Consider the following 18,983-nt stretch of genomic DNA (forward strand, 5'->3'; position numbering starts at 1 on the left):
TTATTTAATTTATTTACGCGACGTCGCTGTAACATTGTGCTAACCAGCTTAGAGATTCACTGCATTTCACCGTTTTCTGCTGGCTGTGCCCCTTCTCGCTCTGTGTTGTTGTCCACCATCTTGTGTTGTTGTTTCCCTTGACCCGCCTCTCCTCCCCGCTACCGCCTCCCAGCTGACCCTCCCACGCTCCACCCCCTCCACCATCCATTAAAGACAGATGGACCTTCGCACAGTGTCCAAGCGCTGCGGCCGCGCCGAAGGTGCGCCAAGGAAAGCCCGTCTACGCCCGTCCGCGCCTGGACCGCGCCCAGTGCCAGACCCCCTGGTCCCCGCATCACCCACCCCTCCCGCATTACATACGACGCCTCCACCCTCTTAGCACTTAACCCCGGCCGACTCCCTAACTCCGCCCAAGCAGCACCAGGACACATCCATGGACCCTTCACCTGCCACTCCTGCAAATTCACCTGCATCAAGACCCACACCAAACCCACAAACACCAAATAGAGATCCAACACCAACCACCTTAAATGCATCCTTCTCAACACCCGCTCGGTTCACAAACACCCCATCGACCTCTGGAATCTACTCGACACCATTTCTCCGGACATCGCCTTCCTAACAGAAACCTGGATGAATGCCTCTTCAGCTCCAGACATCACCATAGCCATCCCGGACGGTTACAAGATCATCCGTAAGGACCGCACCATCCAAACAGGTGGAGGCATCGCCATCGTCCACAAGAACACCATCCGCGTCTCAACCAGCTCAGAAGACAACTTCGCTATCGCCGAACACCTTCACTTCGAGATCCACACCGACCCCAAGACCACACTCGGAGGCACCCTCCTCTACAGGCCACCAGGACCCCGTACAAAATTCAGCGAAGACATCACTGACTTCATCACCCCACACGCCCTCCCCTCAGAAGAATACATTCTACTGGGAGACCTCAATTTCCACCTGGAAAAGAGCTACAACAGTAACACTACCACCCTTCTGGACAATCTCGCCAATCTCGGACTCAAACAACTTGTTAACACCCCCACACACTATGCAGGACACACACTCGACCCTATCTTCACTTCCAGCAAGCATATCTCCTTCACTCACACCACACCCCTCCACTGGACGGACCACAGTTGCATCCACTTCATTTACAATAAGACCACGATCCACAACCACCCTCAACCAACTCTGCGAAGAAATTGGAACAAAATCACCATCAACCAGATCTCCACATCGCTTCTTCAAAAAACCCCTGCCTATTCAACGAACCCTAACCAAGCCGCCATCAACCTCACACAATGGTTAACCCAAACCGCTGACAAACTAGCACCCTTGAAAAAACATCAAATCAAGCAAGGAAGCAAGAACGCCCCCTGGTTCAACGATGACCTTAAGAAATCCAAGAAGCTCTGTCGTTCCCTTGAGAAAACTTGGAAAAAAGACCCAAACGCTATCACCCAAGCCGCCTTCAAAAACGCCACCTGCAAACACCACCAACTAATCCGGACAGCCAAGAAATCAGCACTCAAAGACCGACTAGACAACAACGCCCACAACAGCAAGGAACTTTTCAACATCATCAAAGAATTCACCAACCCCACCGCCAGCTCAAACGACATCAACCCCTCTCAAGTCCTCTGCGACTCCCTCGCCTCATTTTTTCATGACAAAATCGCCGACTTTCATAACAGCTTTGACAACCAACCCGCAAACCAGTCCACCCCACTCACCTCCGAACCTGTACCTCCTCCGAATAACCTTTTCGACTGGAACCCAATCACCACAGAAGACACCATTCGCCTGATGAACTCCATCCACTCAGGATCCCCTACAGACCCATGCCCCCATCAAATCTTCAACAAAGCAGACTCCATCATCGCACCCCATCTCCGAGACGTCATCAACTGCTCCCTCAACTCCGCCACATTCCCAGAAAGCTGGAAACACGCCGAACTCAGCGCCCTTCTGAAGAAACCCACAGCTGACCCCACCGAACTCAAAAACTACCGCCCCATCTCGCTCCTCCCATTCCCTGCCAAAGTCATTGAGAAAGCCATCAACAATCAGCTCGCCGCCTTCCTCGAAACCAACAAATCTCTCGACTCCTCACAGTCTGGCTTCCGAGCCAAACACAGCACCAAGACCGCCCTCATCGCAGCAACAGACGACATTCGAACACTACTGGACAACAGAGACACAGTCCCCCTCATCCTCCTTGACCTCTCTGCAGACTTCGACACAGTCTGCCATAGCACCCTGATACAACGCCTCAGAAACATCGGAATTCAAGGAAAAGCATTGGACTGGATCATCTCGTTCCTCGCTGGAAGAACTCAGAGAGTTCGCCTCCCCTCTTTTAAGTCAGAGGCCACCGAAGTCATCTGCGGCGTCCCGCAAGGATCATCACTCAGCCCCCCCCTCTTCAACGTCTACATGAGCCCCCTCGCAACCATCGCACGTCAACACAACCTCAACATCATCTCCTACGCTGATGACAGTCAGCTGATCCTCTCACTCACCAAAGACCCAATCACCGCCAAAACCAACCTACATGAAGGGATGAAAGAAGTAGCCGAGTGGATGAAGCACAGCCGTCTGAAACTGAACTCGGACAAAACGGAAGTCCTCATCTTAGGTGCATCCCCTTCCGCCTGGGACGACTCTTGGTGGCCAACGGCCCTAGGAAAAGCCCCCATGCCGACGGACCACGCACGGAACCTGGGCATCATCCTGGACTCCTCACTCTCGATGACCAGACAAGTCAACGCGGTCTCATCATCATGCTTCAACATCCAATGCATGCTCAAAAAAACATTTCGCTGGATCCCCACTGAAACAAGAAAAACGGTCACCCACGCACTGGTTACAAGCCGTCTGGACTACGGAAACACCCTTTACGCCGGTACCCTCGCAAAACTGCAGAAAAAACTCCAACGCATCCAAAATGCTTCAGCCAGACTCATACTAGACATCCCCCGCACAGACCACATTTCCGTTCACCTGAAAGACCTTCACTGGCTCCCCGTCTCCTCACCCACGCACACAAAGGCCTATACGAACTTGGACCTGATTGTCTCAACACGCGCCTTTCCTTTTACACCCCCACCCGCCAGCTGCGTTCGTCCAACCAAGCCCTCGCCGCTGTTCCGCGCATCTACAAAGCCACCATGGGGGGAAGATCCTTCTCCTTCTTAGCGGCCAAAACCTGGAATTCCCTTCCCATCCACCTCCGCCTTACTCAAAACCACCTAGCCTTCAGAAAACAGCTTAAAACCTGGATATTCGATAAGTAAACCTCCCCCCCTTCCTCAAGCGCCTTGAGACCCTCTGGGTATGTAGTGCGCTATATAAATTCTGACTTGACTTGACTTGACTATCCTTGCTCCTGTGCGGGTCTACCTGATTCATAACTTGCTCCTGTGTGGGTGTGCCTGATTTATAACTTGCTCCTGTGTGGGTGTGCCTGATTCACAACTTGCTCCTGTGTGGGTGTGCCTAATTCATAACTTGCTCCTGTGTGGGTGTGCCTGAATCATAACTTGCTCCTGTAAGGGTGCGCTTGAATCATAAGTTGCTCCTTGCTCCTGTGTGGGTGTACCTGATTCATAACTTGCTCTTTGCTCCTGTGTGGGTGTGCCTGATTCATAACTTGCTCCTGTGTGGGTGTACCTGATTCATAACTTGCTCCTGTGTGGGTGTACCTGATTCATAACTTGCTCCTTGCTCCTGTGTGGGTGTGCCTGATTCATAACTTGCTCCTTGCTGCTGTGTGGGTATGCTTGATTCATAACATGCTCCTGTGTGGATGTGCCTGATTTATAACTTGCTCCTGTGTGGGTGTGGCTGATTCATAACTTGCTCCTGTGTGGGTGTGCCTGATTTATAACTTGCTCCTGTGTGGGTGTGCCTAAATCATAATTTGCTCCTGTAAGGGTGTGCTTGAATTATAACTTGCTTCTTGCTCCTGTGTGGATGTGCCTGATTCATAACTTGTTCCTATGTGGGTATACCTGATTTATAACTTGCTCCTTGCTCATGTGTGGGTGTGCCTGATTCATAACTTGCTCCTTGCTCCTGTGCAGGTGTACCTGATTCATAACTTGCTCCTGTGTGGGTGTGCCTGATTTATAAATTGCTCCTGTGTGGGTGTGCCTGATTAACAACTTGCTCCTGTGTGGGTGTGCCTAATTCATAACTTGCTCCTGTGTGGGTATGCTTGATTCATAACTTGCTCCTGTGTGGGTGTGCCTAAATCATAACTTGCTCCTATGTGGGTATACCTGATTCATAACTTGCTCCTTGCTCCTGTGTGGGTGTGCCTGATTCATAACTTGCTCCTTGCTCCTGTGTGGGTGTACCTGATTCATAACTTGCTCCTTGCTTCTGTGTGGGTGGGCCTAATTCTTAACATGCTCCTTACTCCTGTGTGGGTGTGCCTGATTCAAAGCATGCTTCTTTGTTGGGGTGCCTGCTTCACAACCTGCTCCTGTGTGGGTGTGACTGATTCAAAACTTGCTTGTGTGTTGGTGTGCCTGAATCATAACTTGCTCCTGTAAGGGTGTGCATAAATCATAACTTGATCCTTGCTCCTGTGCGGGTCTACCTGATACATAACTTGCTCCTGTGTGGGTGTGCCTGATTCAAAACTTGCTTGTGTGTGGGTGTGCCTGAATCCTAACTTGCTCCTTGCTCCTGTGTGGGTGTGATTGATTCATAACTTGCTCCTGTGTGGGTGCGCCTGAATCATAACTTGCTCTCGCAAGGGTGTGCTTGAATCGTAACTTGCTCCTTGCTCCTCTGTGGGTGTACCTGATTCATAACTTGCTCATTGCTCCTGTGTGGGTGTGCCTGATACATAACTTGCTCCTTGCTCCTGTGTGGGTGTACCTGATTCATAACTTGCTCCTGTGTGGGTGTACCTGATTCATAACTTGCTCCTTGCTTCCGTGTGGGTGTGCCTGATTCATACATTGCTCCTTGCTGCTGTGTGGGTATGCTTGATTCATAACTTGCTCCTGTGTGGGTGTGCCTGATTTATAACTTGCTCCTGTGTGGGTGTGCCTGATTCATAGCATGCTTCTTTGTTGGGGTGCCTGTTTCATAACCTGCTCCTGGGTGGGTGTGAATGATGCATAACTTGCTCCTGTGTGGGTGTGACTGATTAAAAAATTGCTTGTGTGTGGGTGTGCCTGAATCATAACTTGCTCCTTGCTCCTGTGTGGGTGTGATTGATTCATAACATGCTCCTGTGTGGGTGTGCCTGAATCATAACTTGCTCCTGTAAGGGTGTGCTTGAATCATAACTTGATCCTTGCTCCTGTGCGGGTCTACCTGACTCATAACTTGCTCCTGTGTGGGTGTGACTGATGCATAACTTGCTCCTGTGTGGGTGTGCCTGATTCAAAACTTGCTTGTGTGTGGGTGTGCCTGAATCCTAACTTGCTCCTTGCTCCTGTGTGGGTGTGATTGATTCATAACTTGCTCCTGTGTGGGTGTGCCTGAATCATAACTTGCTCCTGTAAGGGTGTGCTTGAATCATTACTTGCTCCTTGCTCCAGTGTGGGTGTACCTGATTCATAACTTGCTCCTTTCTCCTGTGTGGGTGTGCCTGATTCATAACTTGCTCCTTGCTCCTGTGTGGATGCACCTGATTCTTAACTTGCTCCTTGCTCCTGTGTGGGTGTGCCTGATTCATAACTTGCTCCTTGCTCCTGTGTGGGTGTGATTGATTCATAACTTGCTCCTGTGTGGGTGTGCCTGATTTATAACTCGCTCCTGTGTGGGAGTGGCTGATTCATAACTTGCTCCTGTGTGGGTGTGCCTGATTCATAACTTGCTCCTGTGTGGGTGTGCCTAAATCATAACTTGCTCCTGTAAGGATGTGCTTGAATCATAACTTGCTGCTGTGTGGGTATGCTTGATTCATAACTTGCTCCTGTGTGGGTGTGCCTGATTTATAACTTGCTCCTATGTGGGTGTGGCTGATTCATAATTTGCTCCTGTGTGGGTGTACCTGATTCATAACTTGCTCCTGTGTGGGTGTACCTGATTCATAACTTGCTCCTTGCTCCTGTGTGAATGTGCCTGATTCATAACATGCTCCTATGTGGGTATACCTGATTCATAACTTGCTCCTTGCTGTTGTGTGGGTATGCTTGATTCATAACTTGCTCCTGTGTGGGTGTGCCCGATTCACAACTTGCGCCTGTGTGGGTGTGCCTAATTCATAACTTGATCCTGTGTGGGTATGCTTGATTCATAATTTGCTCCTGTGTGGGTGTGCCTGATTCATAACTTGCTCCTTGCTCCTGTGTGGGTGTGATTGATTCATAACTTGCTCCTGTGTGGGTGTGCCTGAATCATAACTTGCTCCTGTAAGGGTGTGCTTGAATCATAACTTGCTCCTTGCTCCTGTGTGGGTGTATCTGATCCATAACTTGCTCCTTGCTGCTGTGTGGGTATGCTTGATTCATAACTTGCTCCTGTGTGTGTGTGCCTGATTTATAACTTGCTCCTGTGTGGGTGTGGCTGATTCATAACTTTCTCCTGTGTGGGTGTGCCTGATTCATAACTTGCTCCTCTGTGGGTGTGCCTAAATCATAATTTGCTCCTGTAAGGGTGTGCTTGAATTATAACTTGGTCCTTGCTCCTGCGTGGATGTGCCTGATTCATAACTTGCTCCTATGTGGGTATACCTGATTCATAACTTGCTCCTTGCTCCTGTGTGGGTGTGCCTGATTCATAACTTGCTCCTTGCTCCTGTGCAGGTGTACCTGATACATAACTTGCTCCTTGCTGTTGTGTGGGTATGCATGATTCATAACTTGCTCCTGTGTGGGTGTGCCTGATTTATAAGTTGCTCCTGTGTGGGTGTGCCTGATTCACAACTTGCTCCTGTGTGGGTGTGCCTAATTCATAACTTGCTCCTGTGTGGGTATGCTTGATTCATAACTTGCTCTTTTGTGGGTGTGCCTGATTCATAACTTGCTCCTTTGTGGGTTTGCCTAAATCATAACTTGCTCCTATGTGGGTATACCTGATTCATAACTTGCCACTTGCTCCTGTGTGGGTGTGCCTGATTCATAACTTGCACCTTGCTCCTGTGTGGGTGTACCTGATTCATAACTTGCTCCTTGCTCCTGTGTGGGAGGGCCTGATTCATCACATGCTCCTTACTCCTGTGTGGGTGTGCCTGATTCAAAGCATGCTTCTTTGTTGGGGTGCCTGTTTCATAACCTGCTCCTGTGTGGGTGTGAATGATTCAAAACTTGCTTGTGTGTGGGTGTGCCTGAATCATAACTTGCTCCTGTAAGGGTGTGCATGAATCATAACTTGATCCTTGCTCCTGTGCGGGTCTACCTGATTCATAACTTGCTCCTGTGTGGGTGTGCCTGATTCAAAACTTGCTTGTGTGTGGGTGTGCCTGAATGATAACTTGCTCCTTGCTCCTGTGTGGGTGTGATTGATTCCTAACTTGCTCCTGTGTGGGTGTGCCTGAATCATAACTTGCTCCTGTAAGGGTGTGCATGAAACATAACTTGATCCTTGCTCCTGTGCGGGTCTATCTGATTCATAACTTGCTCCTGTGTGGGTGTGACTGATGCATAACTTGCTCCTGTGTGGTTGTGCCTGATTCAAAACTTGCTTGTGTGTGGGTTTGCCTCAATCCTAACTTGCTCCTTGCTCCTGTGTGGGTGTGATTGATTCAAAACTTGCTCCTGTGTGGGTGTGCCTGAATCATAACTTGCTCCTGTAAGGGTGTGCTTGAATCATAACTTACTCCTTGCTCCTGTGTGGGTGTACCTGATTCATAGCTTGCCTCTTTGATACTGTGTCGGTGTGCCTGATTCATAACTTGCTTCCTTGCTCCTTGCTCCTGTGTGGGTGTACCTGATTCACAACTTGCTCCTGTGTGGGTGTACCTGATTCATAACTTGCTCCTTGCTCCTGTGTGGGTGTGCCTGATCCATAACTTGCTCCTTGCTGCTGTGTGGGTATGCTTGATTCATAACTTGCTCCTGTGTGAGTGTGCCTGATTTATAACTTGCTCCTGTGTTGGTGTGGCTAATTCATCACTTTCTCCTGGGTGGGTGTGCCTGATTCATAACTTGCTCCTGTGTGGGTGTGCCTAAATCATAACTTGCTCCTGTAAGGAGGTGCTTGAATCATAACTTGCTGCTGTGTGGGTATGCTTTATTCATAACTTGCTCCTGTGTGGGTGTACCTGATTCATAAAGTGCTCCTTGCTCCTGTGTGGATGTGCCTGATTCATAACATGCTCCTATGTGGGTATACCTGATTCATAACTTGCTCCTGTGTGGGTGTGCCTGATTTATAACTTGCTCCTGTGTGGGTGTGCCTGATTCACAACTTGCTCCTGTGTGGGTGTGCCTAATTCATAACTTGCTCCTGTGTGGGTATGCTTGATTCATAACTTGCTCCTGTGTGGGTGTGCCTGATTCATAACTTGCTCCTTGCTCCTGTGTGGGTGTGATTGATTCATAACTTGCTCCTGTGTGGGTGTGCCTGAATCATAACTTGCTCCTGTAAGGGTGTGCTTGAATCATAACTTGCTCCTTGCTCCTGTGTGGGTGTACCTGATTCATAACTTGCTCTTTGCTCCTGTGTGGGTGTGCCTGATTCATAACTTGCTCCTGTGTGGGTGTACCTGATTCATAACTTGCTCCTGTGTGGGTGTACCTGATTCATAACTTGCTCCTTGCTCCTGTGTGGGTGTGCCTGATTTATAACTTGCTCCTGTGTGGGTGTGCCTAAATCATAATTTGCTCCTGTAAGGGTGTGCTTGAATTATAACTTGCTTCTTGCTCCTGTGTGGATGTGCCTGATTCATAACTTGTTCCTATGTGGGTATACCTGATTTATAACTTGCTCCTTGCTCATGTGTGGGTGTGCCTGATTCATAACTTGCTCCTTGCTCCTGTGCAGGTGTACCTGATTCATAACTTGCTCCTTGCTGTTGTGTGGGTATGCTTGATTCATAACTTGCTCCTGTGTGGGTGTGCCTGATTTATAACTTGCTCCTGTGTGGGTGTGCCTGATTAACAACTTGCTCCTGTGTGGGTGTGCCTAATTCATAACTTGCTCCTGTGTGGGTATGCTTGATTCATAACTTGCTCCTGTGTGGGTGTGCCTGATTCATAACTTGCTCCTGTGTGGGTGTGCCTAAATCATAACTTGCTCCTATGTGGGTATACCTGATTCATAACTTGCTCCTTGCTCCTGTGTGGGTGTGCCTGATTCATAACTTGCTCCTTGCTCCTGTGTGGGTGTGCCTGATTCATAACATGCTCCTTGCTCCTGTGTGGGTGTGCCTGATTCAAAGCATGCTTCTTTGTTGGGGTGCCTGCTTCACAACCTGCTCCTGTGTGGGTGTGACTGATTCAAAACTTGCTTGTGTGTTGGTGTGCCTGAATCATAACTTGCTCCTGTAAGGGTGTGCATACATCATAACTTGATCTTTGCTCCTATGCAGGTCTACCTGATACATAACTTTCCTGTGTGGGTGTGACTAATGCATAACTTGCTCCTGTGTGGGTGTGCCTGATTCAAAACTTGCTTGTGTGTGGGTGTGCCTGAATCCTAACTTGCTCCTTGCTCCTGTGTGGGTGTGATTGATTCATAACTTGCTCCTGTGTGGGTGCGCCTGAATCATAACTTGCTCTCGCAAGGGTGTGCTTGAATCGTAACTTGCTCCTTGCTCCTGTGTGGGTGTACCTGATTCATAACTTGCTCATTGCTCCTGTGTGAGTGTGCCTGATACATAACTTGCTCCTTGCTCCTGTGTGGGTGTACCTGATTCATAACTTGCTCCTGTGTGGGTGTACCTGATTCATAACTTGCTCCTTGCTCCTGTGTGGGTGTGCCTGATTCATAGCATGCTTCTTTGTTGGGGTGCCTGTTTCATAACCTGCTCCTGTGTGGGTGTGAATGATGCATAACTTGCTCCTGTGTGGGTGTGACTGACTCAAAACTTGCTTGTGTGTGGGTGTGCCTGAATCATAACTTGCTCCTTGCTCCTGTGTGGGTGCGATTGTTTCATAACATGCTCCTGTGTGGGTGTGCCTGAATCATAACTTGCTCCTGTAAGGGTGTGCTTGAATCATAACTTGATCCTTGCTCCTGTGCGGGTCTACCTGATTCATAACTTGCTCATGTGTGGGTGTGACTGATGCATAACTTGCTCCTGTGTGGGTGTGCCTGATTCAAAACTTGCTTGTGTGTGGGTGTGCCTGAATCCTAACTTGCTCCTTGCTCCTGTGTGGGTGTGATTGATTCATAACTTGCTCCTGTGTGGGTGTGCCTGAATCATAACTTGCTCCTGTAAGGGTGTGCTTGAATCATTACTTGCTCCTTGCTCCTGTGTGGGTGTACCTGATTCATAACTTGCTCGTTTCTCCTGTGTGGGTGTGCCTGATTCATAACTTGCTCCTTGCTCCTGTGTGGGTGTACCTGATTCATAACTTGCTCCTTGCTCCTGTGTGGGTGTGCCTGATTCATAACTTGCTTCTTGCTCCTGTGTGGGTGTGATTGATTCATAACTCGCTCCTGTGTGGGAGTGGCTGATTCATAACTTGCTCCTGTGTGGGTGTGCCTGATTCATAACTTGCTCCTGTGTGGGTGTGCCTAAATCATAACTTGCTCCTGTAAGGATGTGCTTGAATCATAACTTGCTGCTGTGTGGGTATGCTTGATTCATAACTTGCTCCTGTGTGGGTGTGCCTGATTTATAACTTGCTCCTATGTGGGTGTGGCTGATTCATAATTTGCTCCTGTGTGGGTGTACCTGATTCATAACTTGCTCCTGTGTGGGTGTACCTGATTCATAACTTGCTCCTTGCTCCTGTGTGAATGTGCCTGATTCATAACATGTTCCTATGTGGGTATACCTGATTCATAACTTGCTCCTTGCTCCTGTGTGGGTGTGCCCGATTCATAATTTGCTCCTTGCTCATGTGCGGGTGTACCTGATTCATAACTTGCTCCTTGCTGTTGTGTGGGTATGCTTGATTCATAACTTGCTCCTGTGTGGGTGTGCCTGATTCACAACTTGCTCCTGTGTGGGTGTGCCTAATTCATAACTTGCTCCTGTGTGGGTATGCTTGATTCATAATTTGCTCCTGTGTGGGTGTGCCTGATTCATAACTTGCTCCTTGCTCCTGTGTGGGTGTGATTGATTCTTAACTTGCTCCTGTGTGGGTGTGCCTGAATCATAACTTGCTCCTGTAAGGGTGTGCTTGAATCATAACTTGCTCCTTGCTCCTGTGTGGGTGTACCTGATCCATAACTTGCTCTTTGCTGCTGTGTGGGTATGATTGATTCATAACTTGCTCCTGTGTGTGTGTGCCTGATTCATAACTTGCTCCTGTGTGGGTATGCTTGATTCATAATTTGCTCCTGTGTGGGTGTGCCTGATTCATAACTTGCTCCTTGCTCCTGTGTGGGTGTGATTGATTCTTAACTTGCTCCTGTGTGGGTGTGCCTGAATCATAACTTGCTCCTGTAAGGGTGTGCTTGAATCATAACTTGCTCCTTGCTCCTGTGTGGGTGTACCTGATCCATAACTTGCTCTTTGCTGCTGTGTGGGTATGATTGATTCATAACTTGCTCCTGTGTGTGTGTGCCTGATTTATAACTTGCTCCTGTGTGGGTGTGGCTGATTCATAACTTGCTCCTGTGTGGGTGTGCCTGATTCATAACTTGCTCCTCTGTGGGTGTGCCTAAATCATAATTTGCTCCTGTAAGGGTGTGCTTGAATTATAACTTGATCCTTGCTCCTGCGTGGATGTGCCTGATTCATAACTTGCTCCTATGTGGGTATACCTGATTCATAACTTGCTCCTTGCTCCTGTGCAGGTGTACCTGATACATAACTTGCTCCTTGCTGTTGTGTGGGTATGCGTGATTCATAACTTGCTCCTGTGTGGGTGTGCCTGATTTATAACTTGCTCCTGTGTGGGTGTGCCTGATTCACAACTTGCTCCTGTGTGGGTGTGCCTAATTCATAACTTGCTCCTGTGTGGGTATGCTTGATTCATAACTTGCTCCTTTGTGGGTGTGCCTGATTCATAACTTGCCACTTGCTCCTGTGTGGGTGTGCCTGATTCATAACTTGCACCTTGCTCCTGTGTGGGTGTACCTGATTCATAACTTGCTCCTTGCTCCTGTGTGGGTGGGCCTGATTCATAACATGCTCCTTACTCCTGTGTGGGTGTGCCTGATTCAAAGCATGCTTCTTTGTTGGGGTGCCTGTTTCATAACCTGCTCCTGTGTGGGTGTGAATGGTTCAAAACTTGCTTGTGTGTGGGTGTGCCTGAATCATAACTTGCTCCTGTAAGGGTGTGCATGAATCATAACTTGATCCTTGCTCCTGTGCGGGTCTACCTGATTCATAACTTGCTCCTGTGTGGGTGTCACTGATGCATAACTTGCTCCTGTGTGGGTGTGCCTGATTCAAAACTTGCTTGTGTGTGGGTGTGCCTGAATCATAACTTGCTCCTTGCTCCTGTGTGGGTGTGATTGATTCCTAACTTGCTCCTGTGTGGGTGTGCCTGAATCATAACTTGCTCCTGTAAGGGTGTGCATGAATCATAACTTGATCCTTGCTCCTGTGCGGGTCTACCTGATTCATAACTTGCTCCTGTGTGGGTGTGACTGATGCATAACTTGCTCCTGTGTGGGTGTGCCTGATTCAAAACTTGCTTGTGTGTGGGTGTGCCTCAATCCTAACTTGCTCCTTGCTCCTGTGTGGGTGTGATTGATTCATAACTTGCTCCTGTGTGGGTGTGCCTGAATCATAACTTGCTCCTGTAAGGGTGTGCTTGAATCATAACTTACTCCTTGCTCCTGTGTGGGTGTACCTGATTCATAGCTTGCCTCTTTGATACTGTGTGGGTGTGCCTGATTCATAACTTGCTCCTTGCTCCTGTGTGGGTGTACCTGATTCACAACTTGCTCCTGTGTGGGTGTACCTGATTCATAACTTGCTCCTTGCTCCTGTGTGGGTGTGCCTGATCCAAAACTTGCTCCTTGCTGCTGTGTGGGTATGCTTGATTCATAACTTGCTCCTGTGTGAGTGTGCCTGATTTATAACTTGCTCCTGTGTGGGTGTGGCTGATTCATCACTTTCTCCTGGGTGGGTGTGCCTGATTCATAACTTGCTCCTGTGTGGGTGTGCCTAAATCATAACTTGCTCCTGTAAGGAGGTGCTTGAATCATAACTTGCTGCTGTGTGGGTATGCTTTATTCATAACTTGCTCCTGTGTGGGTGTACCTGATTCATAACTTGCTCCTGTGTGGGTGTACCTGATTCATAAATTGCTCCTTGCTCCTGTGTGGATGTGCCTGATTCATAACATGCTCCTATGTGGGTATACCTGATCCATAACTTGCTCCTTGCTCCTGTGTGGGTGTACCTGATTCATAACTTGCTCCTGTGTGGGTGTACCTGATTCATAACTTGCTCCTTGCTCCTGTGTGGATGTGCCTGATTCATAACATGCTCCTATGTGGGTATACCTGATCCATAACTTGCTCCTTGCTCCAGTGTGGGTGTACCTGATTCATAACTTGCTCCTGTGTGGGTGTGCCTGATTCATAACTTGCTCCCTGCTCCTGTGTGTGTGTGCCTGATTCATAACTTGCTCCTATGTGGGTGTGCCTGATTCACAACTTGCTCCTTGCTCCTGTGCGGGTGTGCCTGATTCATAACTTGCTCCTGTGTGGGTGTGCCTGATTCATAACTTGCTCCTTGCTCCTGTGTGGGTGTGCCTGATTCATAACTTGTTTCTGTGTGGGTGTGCCTGATTCATAACTTGCTCCTTGCTCCTGTGTGGGTGTGCCTGATTCATAACTTGCTCCTTGCTCCCGTGTTGGTGTGCCTGATTCATAACTTGCTCCTTGCTCCCGTGTTGGTGTGCCTGATTCATAACTTGCTCCTTGCTCCTGTGTGGGTGTGCCTGCTTCACAACTAGCTCCTATGTGGGCGTGCCTGATTCATAACTCGCTCCTCTGTGGGTGTGCCTGAGCATGTGACTTCCGGGCCCACAGAAGTACCTGTTATGTTGTCGACCTAAAATGTGGGTGCGAGTAAAGTGGCACACAAGTGAGTGTCTACACTCAGTTTTGTTGTACACACTTTGTGGGGAAACAACCTTTACAATGCAACTTTTACAACACACTACCATTACGACAAAACTTTTACAACGCAACATCCATTACAACGCAACATCCATTACAACGCATGCCATTACAACGCAACCATTACAACGCATGACACTACAACGCATACCATTACAACGCATGTCATTACAACGCAGTCATTATAACGCATACCATTACAACGCATAGCATAACAACACATAGTACACTTACACTATCTAACACTTACCCTACTGTTGCACCCCCTGGAGTTAGAATAGTTATTTTTAGCCCTACACTATCCAACACTTACCCTACTATTGCACCCCATGGAGTTAGAACAGTTATTTTTACCCCTACACTATCCAACACTTACCCTACTGTTGCACCCCCCTGGAGTTAGAATAGTAATTTTTACCCCTACACTATCCAATACTTACCTTACATGCAATTTAATGTTATGCGTTGTAATGGTATGAGTTGTAAAGGTAGTATGCGATGTAATGGAATGCGTTGTAAAGGTAGTTTTTAAAAATTTGTTGTAATGGCATGCGTTGTAATGGAATGCGTTGTAATGGATGTTGCATTGTAAAAAATGCGTTGTAAAGGTATACGTTGTAAAAGTATGCGTTGTAACGTCATACATCCCACTTTGTGCATCCTGAGCATGCGCATGAGTATTTGGGGTCATCCTAACTCTGCTGCTTAAATTGCTGTGCGTTGTGCCTGGTACCATGATGTGTCACATCGAATTTTGCAGTCGAGCAACCTTCTATTGATGGTCACAGTGTGTCAAGAAAGCGCATTTTAGATAAACATTGTGAGCCGAGATGTAATTAATGCCAATTTGGCCGAAATGCAGCCAACACATGCCGCCCCAACCACAAAGATGTTAAAAATCTCTGTTTCACCTTTCTGTGTGAACACTACCCTTATGATGTCCAGTGTGACCCGGAAGTATAAACTGTTTTCTGAACCGACTTGACCTTCCCGTTTAATCTGAAGAATATGTTTGATTGTGAGGCAGATACAAAGGCAAGGAAATATTTTACCCAAGAAGCTAATAAGGAAGGTGGTTTCCACTGAGGTACTTAAATTGCACACCAGTTCTTCAATCTGCTTTTCTATAAATTAAATGAAAAGAAGGTACTTAACTTCTTGAATAAATTAACAGCTGCTACAATTAAGGCTTCCAAAGGAGAACGCGTTTTGTTGCCTTCGGGCTACTAACGTTACAATACAATATCGCTTCAAATCACTTCTTCCAGGAATTTAGAACGATACTGCTGATAAAGCAAAAACAAAGCGTGTAGAAAAAAAGATCTTCAGCCTATTGTATCACTAGGTGAACTTCTTAATTTTGTATTTTGTATCGGCCCTGGGCATGCAATATGAAACTCTGCTGGCATTTTTGTATTTCATGAGAATAAATAACTGCGCGCAGAAAGGTAGCAAAGCAGAGCCGAACGGTCGGTAGCGATAAAGGAATCTGCTGGGCCTGCAAATGTTCTGCCCAAGAATTCCAACCACAATATTCATGCTTACTTTTCAGTTTTATCCTGCTTCTGCACAGCGCTTTGTGGGAGCCGAGACGCCATGAGGATAATAATGGCATTTGTTTTATTTTGGAGTTTTGTCTAGCGCTGACATATGTCTTCTTTTCGCATTTAGATCACCTCCCTTCAGCTGAGACCGGAGTGTGCTCTGTGCCTTAAACGAATGGATGTTCGAAGAATCGGGGTGAAGGTTGACTTTACATGAGCCACTTCTGGTGGTCTTGAGTAGAAGGGATATAAGTTGTATTCCTGCATTGAATTTTTAAGTGTGTTTTATTAACCTATTTAATTTTTTATTTTTTTGAATGTATTGTTTTATGTATAAAGACGGCGAATTTGAGCTTTACCTCACAACAGTAATGGTTAGACGCAAGAGGGTCACTTTCTAATACCTCTGTTACTGATGGATAGGTTAAGGTGCATGTCTTGGAATGTCAGAGGTTTGTGGTCCCCTGAGATGAGGCAATAGGTCTTATCGTTTCAGAAGAGATACCACATATAGATCGCCTGTCTAGAGGAAACTCATATGACCCACCTTCTCGGAGCTAGCTAGAGGGAAATGGCATGGGCAAGTCCATGGCACGGCTTAATTAACAATCAGAGGGGGGAGAGAGAGAAATCAGAATGGATTCATTCTCCCTGGGCATATTTAAATAAACAGTTAGAATCCACTCCTTGAGATTAAGGGTGTCTCCTCCACAGTGGGGAACACCTTTATGTTTTTAGGTCTCCTCACACACCAACAGGCCCCTTGGTGTCATGCTTCATCATCGGGGTCATCGTACCCCTCTACGGGGTATGGCGTGCTGCGACCTACGGAGACGTGGGAGCACTTGTTAGACTATGTGTGGTGTTGGTGAGAGGGTATTTTGAATAAATGTGAGTCTATTGTGGGGTTTGGGAAATAGTGATAGTTAAAAAGAACCTGGCTCGTGGGGTGACTAAAAATTATTTAATAAGCCCTCGGGCTGGTGCTGTTAAAAATGAGGGTGGGAGGTCACTACGCTGACAATGTGCGTTACCTCCTTTTTGTGTGCGTCGACATGTTTCGGTGCCAGAAGCACCTTCTTCAGGACGGGGTGCACAAATCCCCAACTTACTCACGTTTCTCTAACTAATACCAGAATTTTCTAATAAAAGTGAGGAAAAATTACAGTGCAGGTAAAAGTAATGTACCTAGCAAATAAAGATGTTGTCTATTGATCAACTGTTTTGGAGTTGTAGATAAACCTCATAAGCAAAAACGTCAGGATCTGGTGTGCTAACTAGCACGATTTCTACGAGGAAATACCTCCCGATCGATCCCTACATTTTGGCTTATGAGGTTTATCTCCAACTCCAAAACAGTTAAAAGTCAGATGCCAAATGAGTGAGGAACACTTAGCCACTCTGGACCTAGCACACTAGAGATTACGTGCTTCCCATGCCGGACATCTGGACACATTCACCACTGGTCACACTGTCCACACAGGTCAATACCCACCTATAGTAACCATTGACCATTAATTTATGACCCCAAAATCAGCAACTAACATTCCTCACAATATCTCATACACTGGAAGCTTTTTATGGCTGTTGTTATATTGTATTTAATGAAGCCTCAAACTCGATGTAGACAGCCCTGAGAACTTGTGCCTGTAACTTGTCTCCTGGCTGAACTGTTTAATTAACCAAACTGTTCCAGTTTTTCCAAACGTCTCTTGTCTTCTGTTTTTTAAGGATATCCTATTCGAGCAACACTAAGTGGGTCATACTCAGACACTTATACATACTCACACTGGTGTATTGATATATTCATACAGGTTTTACTGGACTCTCTTTGCCCCCCTGAGGAGTAGAGAGAGGCAAATGTGGCTGCCTTTCCCACTGATTTGTCACTCCTGATTCTCAGTTCGACTCAAAGAGCTATCTTAGACACTTCCCCCTCGCCCTTGAAGAGATAGTGCCAGTAACTGAACAGCTACCAATGGGGAAGGCATCGGAGATGGAGGGTCTGGTTCAGTGACTTAATATCGAGGGACATAATATAGAATTCCCAAAATATCGACTCCAAAATATTGAAGGACAAAATATAGAATCCCTATCTATAAACAGGTAAGTACTAAAATATCGAATCCAAAATATAGATTGTTAAAAATATAGCTAACTAAAATATTGAAATTTTTAAATATATTAAAAATAATATAACATTTATCAAATATTAAAAACAATTTAATAAAAAAATACTTAAAATAATGTAAAAAATCTTAAAATATAAAAATAATGAATATAATGTAAAAAAAAGTAGAGAATTTGTTGGATAGCGAGAGGGTACAAATTACTATTCCCACTCCAGTGAGTGGAATAGTAGGGAAAGCGTTGGATAGCGGAGGGGTAAAAATGACTATTCCCACTCCAGTGAGTGCAACAGTAGGGAAAGCGTTGGATAGCGTAGGGGTAAAAATAACTATTCCCACTCCAGTAAGTGCAACAGTAGGGAAAGTGTTTATAGCACTGGGGTACAAATTACTATTCCCACTCCAAGTAGTGCAACAGTAGGGAAAGTGTGGAATAGCGGGGAGGAGGTAAAAATTACTATTCCCACTCCAGAGAGTGCAACAGTAGGGAAAGCGTTGGTTAGCAGGAGGTTAAAAATTACTATTCCCACTCCAGTGAGTGCCACAGTAGGGAAAACGTTGGATAGCGTAGGGGTAACAGTTACTATTCCCATTCCAAAGAGTGCAACAGTAGGGAAAGCGTAGGATAGCGGGGGGTACAAATTACTATTCCCACTCTAAAGAGTGCATCAGTAGGGAAAGCATTGGATAGCGTAGGGGTAAAAATGACTATTCCCACTCCAGTGAGTGTAACAGTAGGGAAAGCGTTGGATAGCCAAGGGGTAAAAATTTCTATTCCACCTCCAGAGAGTGCAACAGTAGGGAAAGTAATGATTTTATATTAAAATTAAATTACATTAATTATCAATACCAACAAAAAAATAATAAAAGATTATTACCAATAATAAAAATGAATTACTAATTAAAAAAAATAATTACTAATTAATACAAATTAATTACCAATTAATAATTAATTATCAATTAATTATCAATACATATAAATAACAATAATTTTTTACTTTATTACAATTAAATCCCTTCTCACCCTATTCCCCTATAAACCCACAACCAGCTCCAAATAAATACAATTAACATAATTATCAATTAATCAATTAATAAAAATTATTTACCAATTATTAAAAATTAATTACCAATTCATAAAAAA

Source organism: Lissotriton vulgaris, chromosome 4_1 (genome assembly GCF_964263255.1).
Source record: "Lissotriton vulgaris chromosome 4_1, aLisVul1.2, whole genome shotgun sequence".
Classification (NCBI taxonomy): Eukaryota; Metazoa; Chordata; class Amphibia; order Caudata; family Salamandridae; genus Lissotriton; species Lissotriton vulgaris.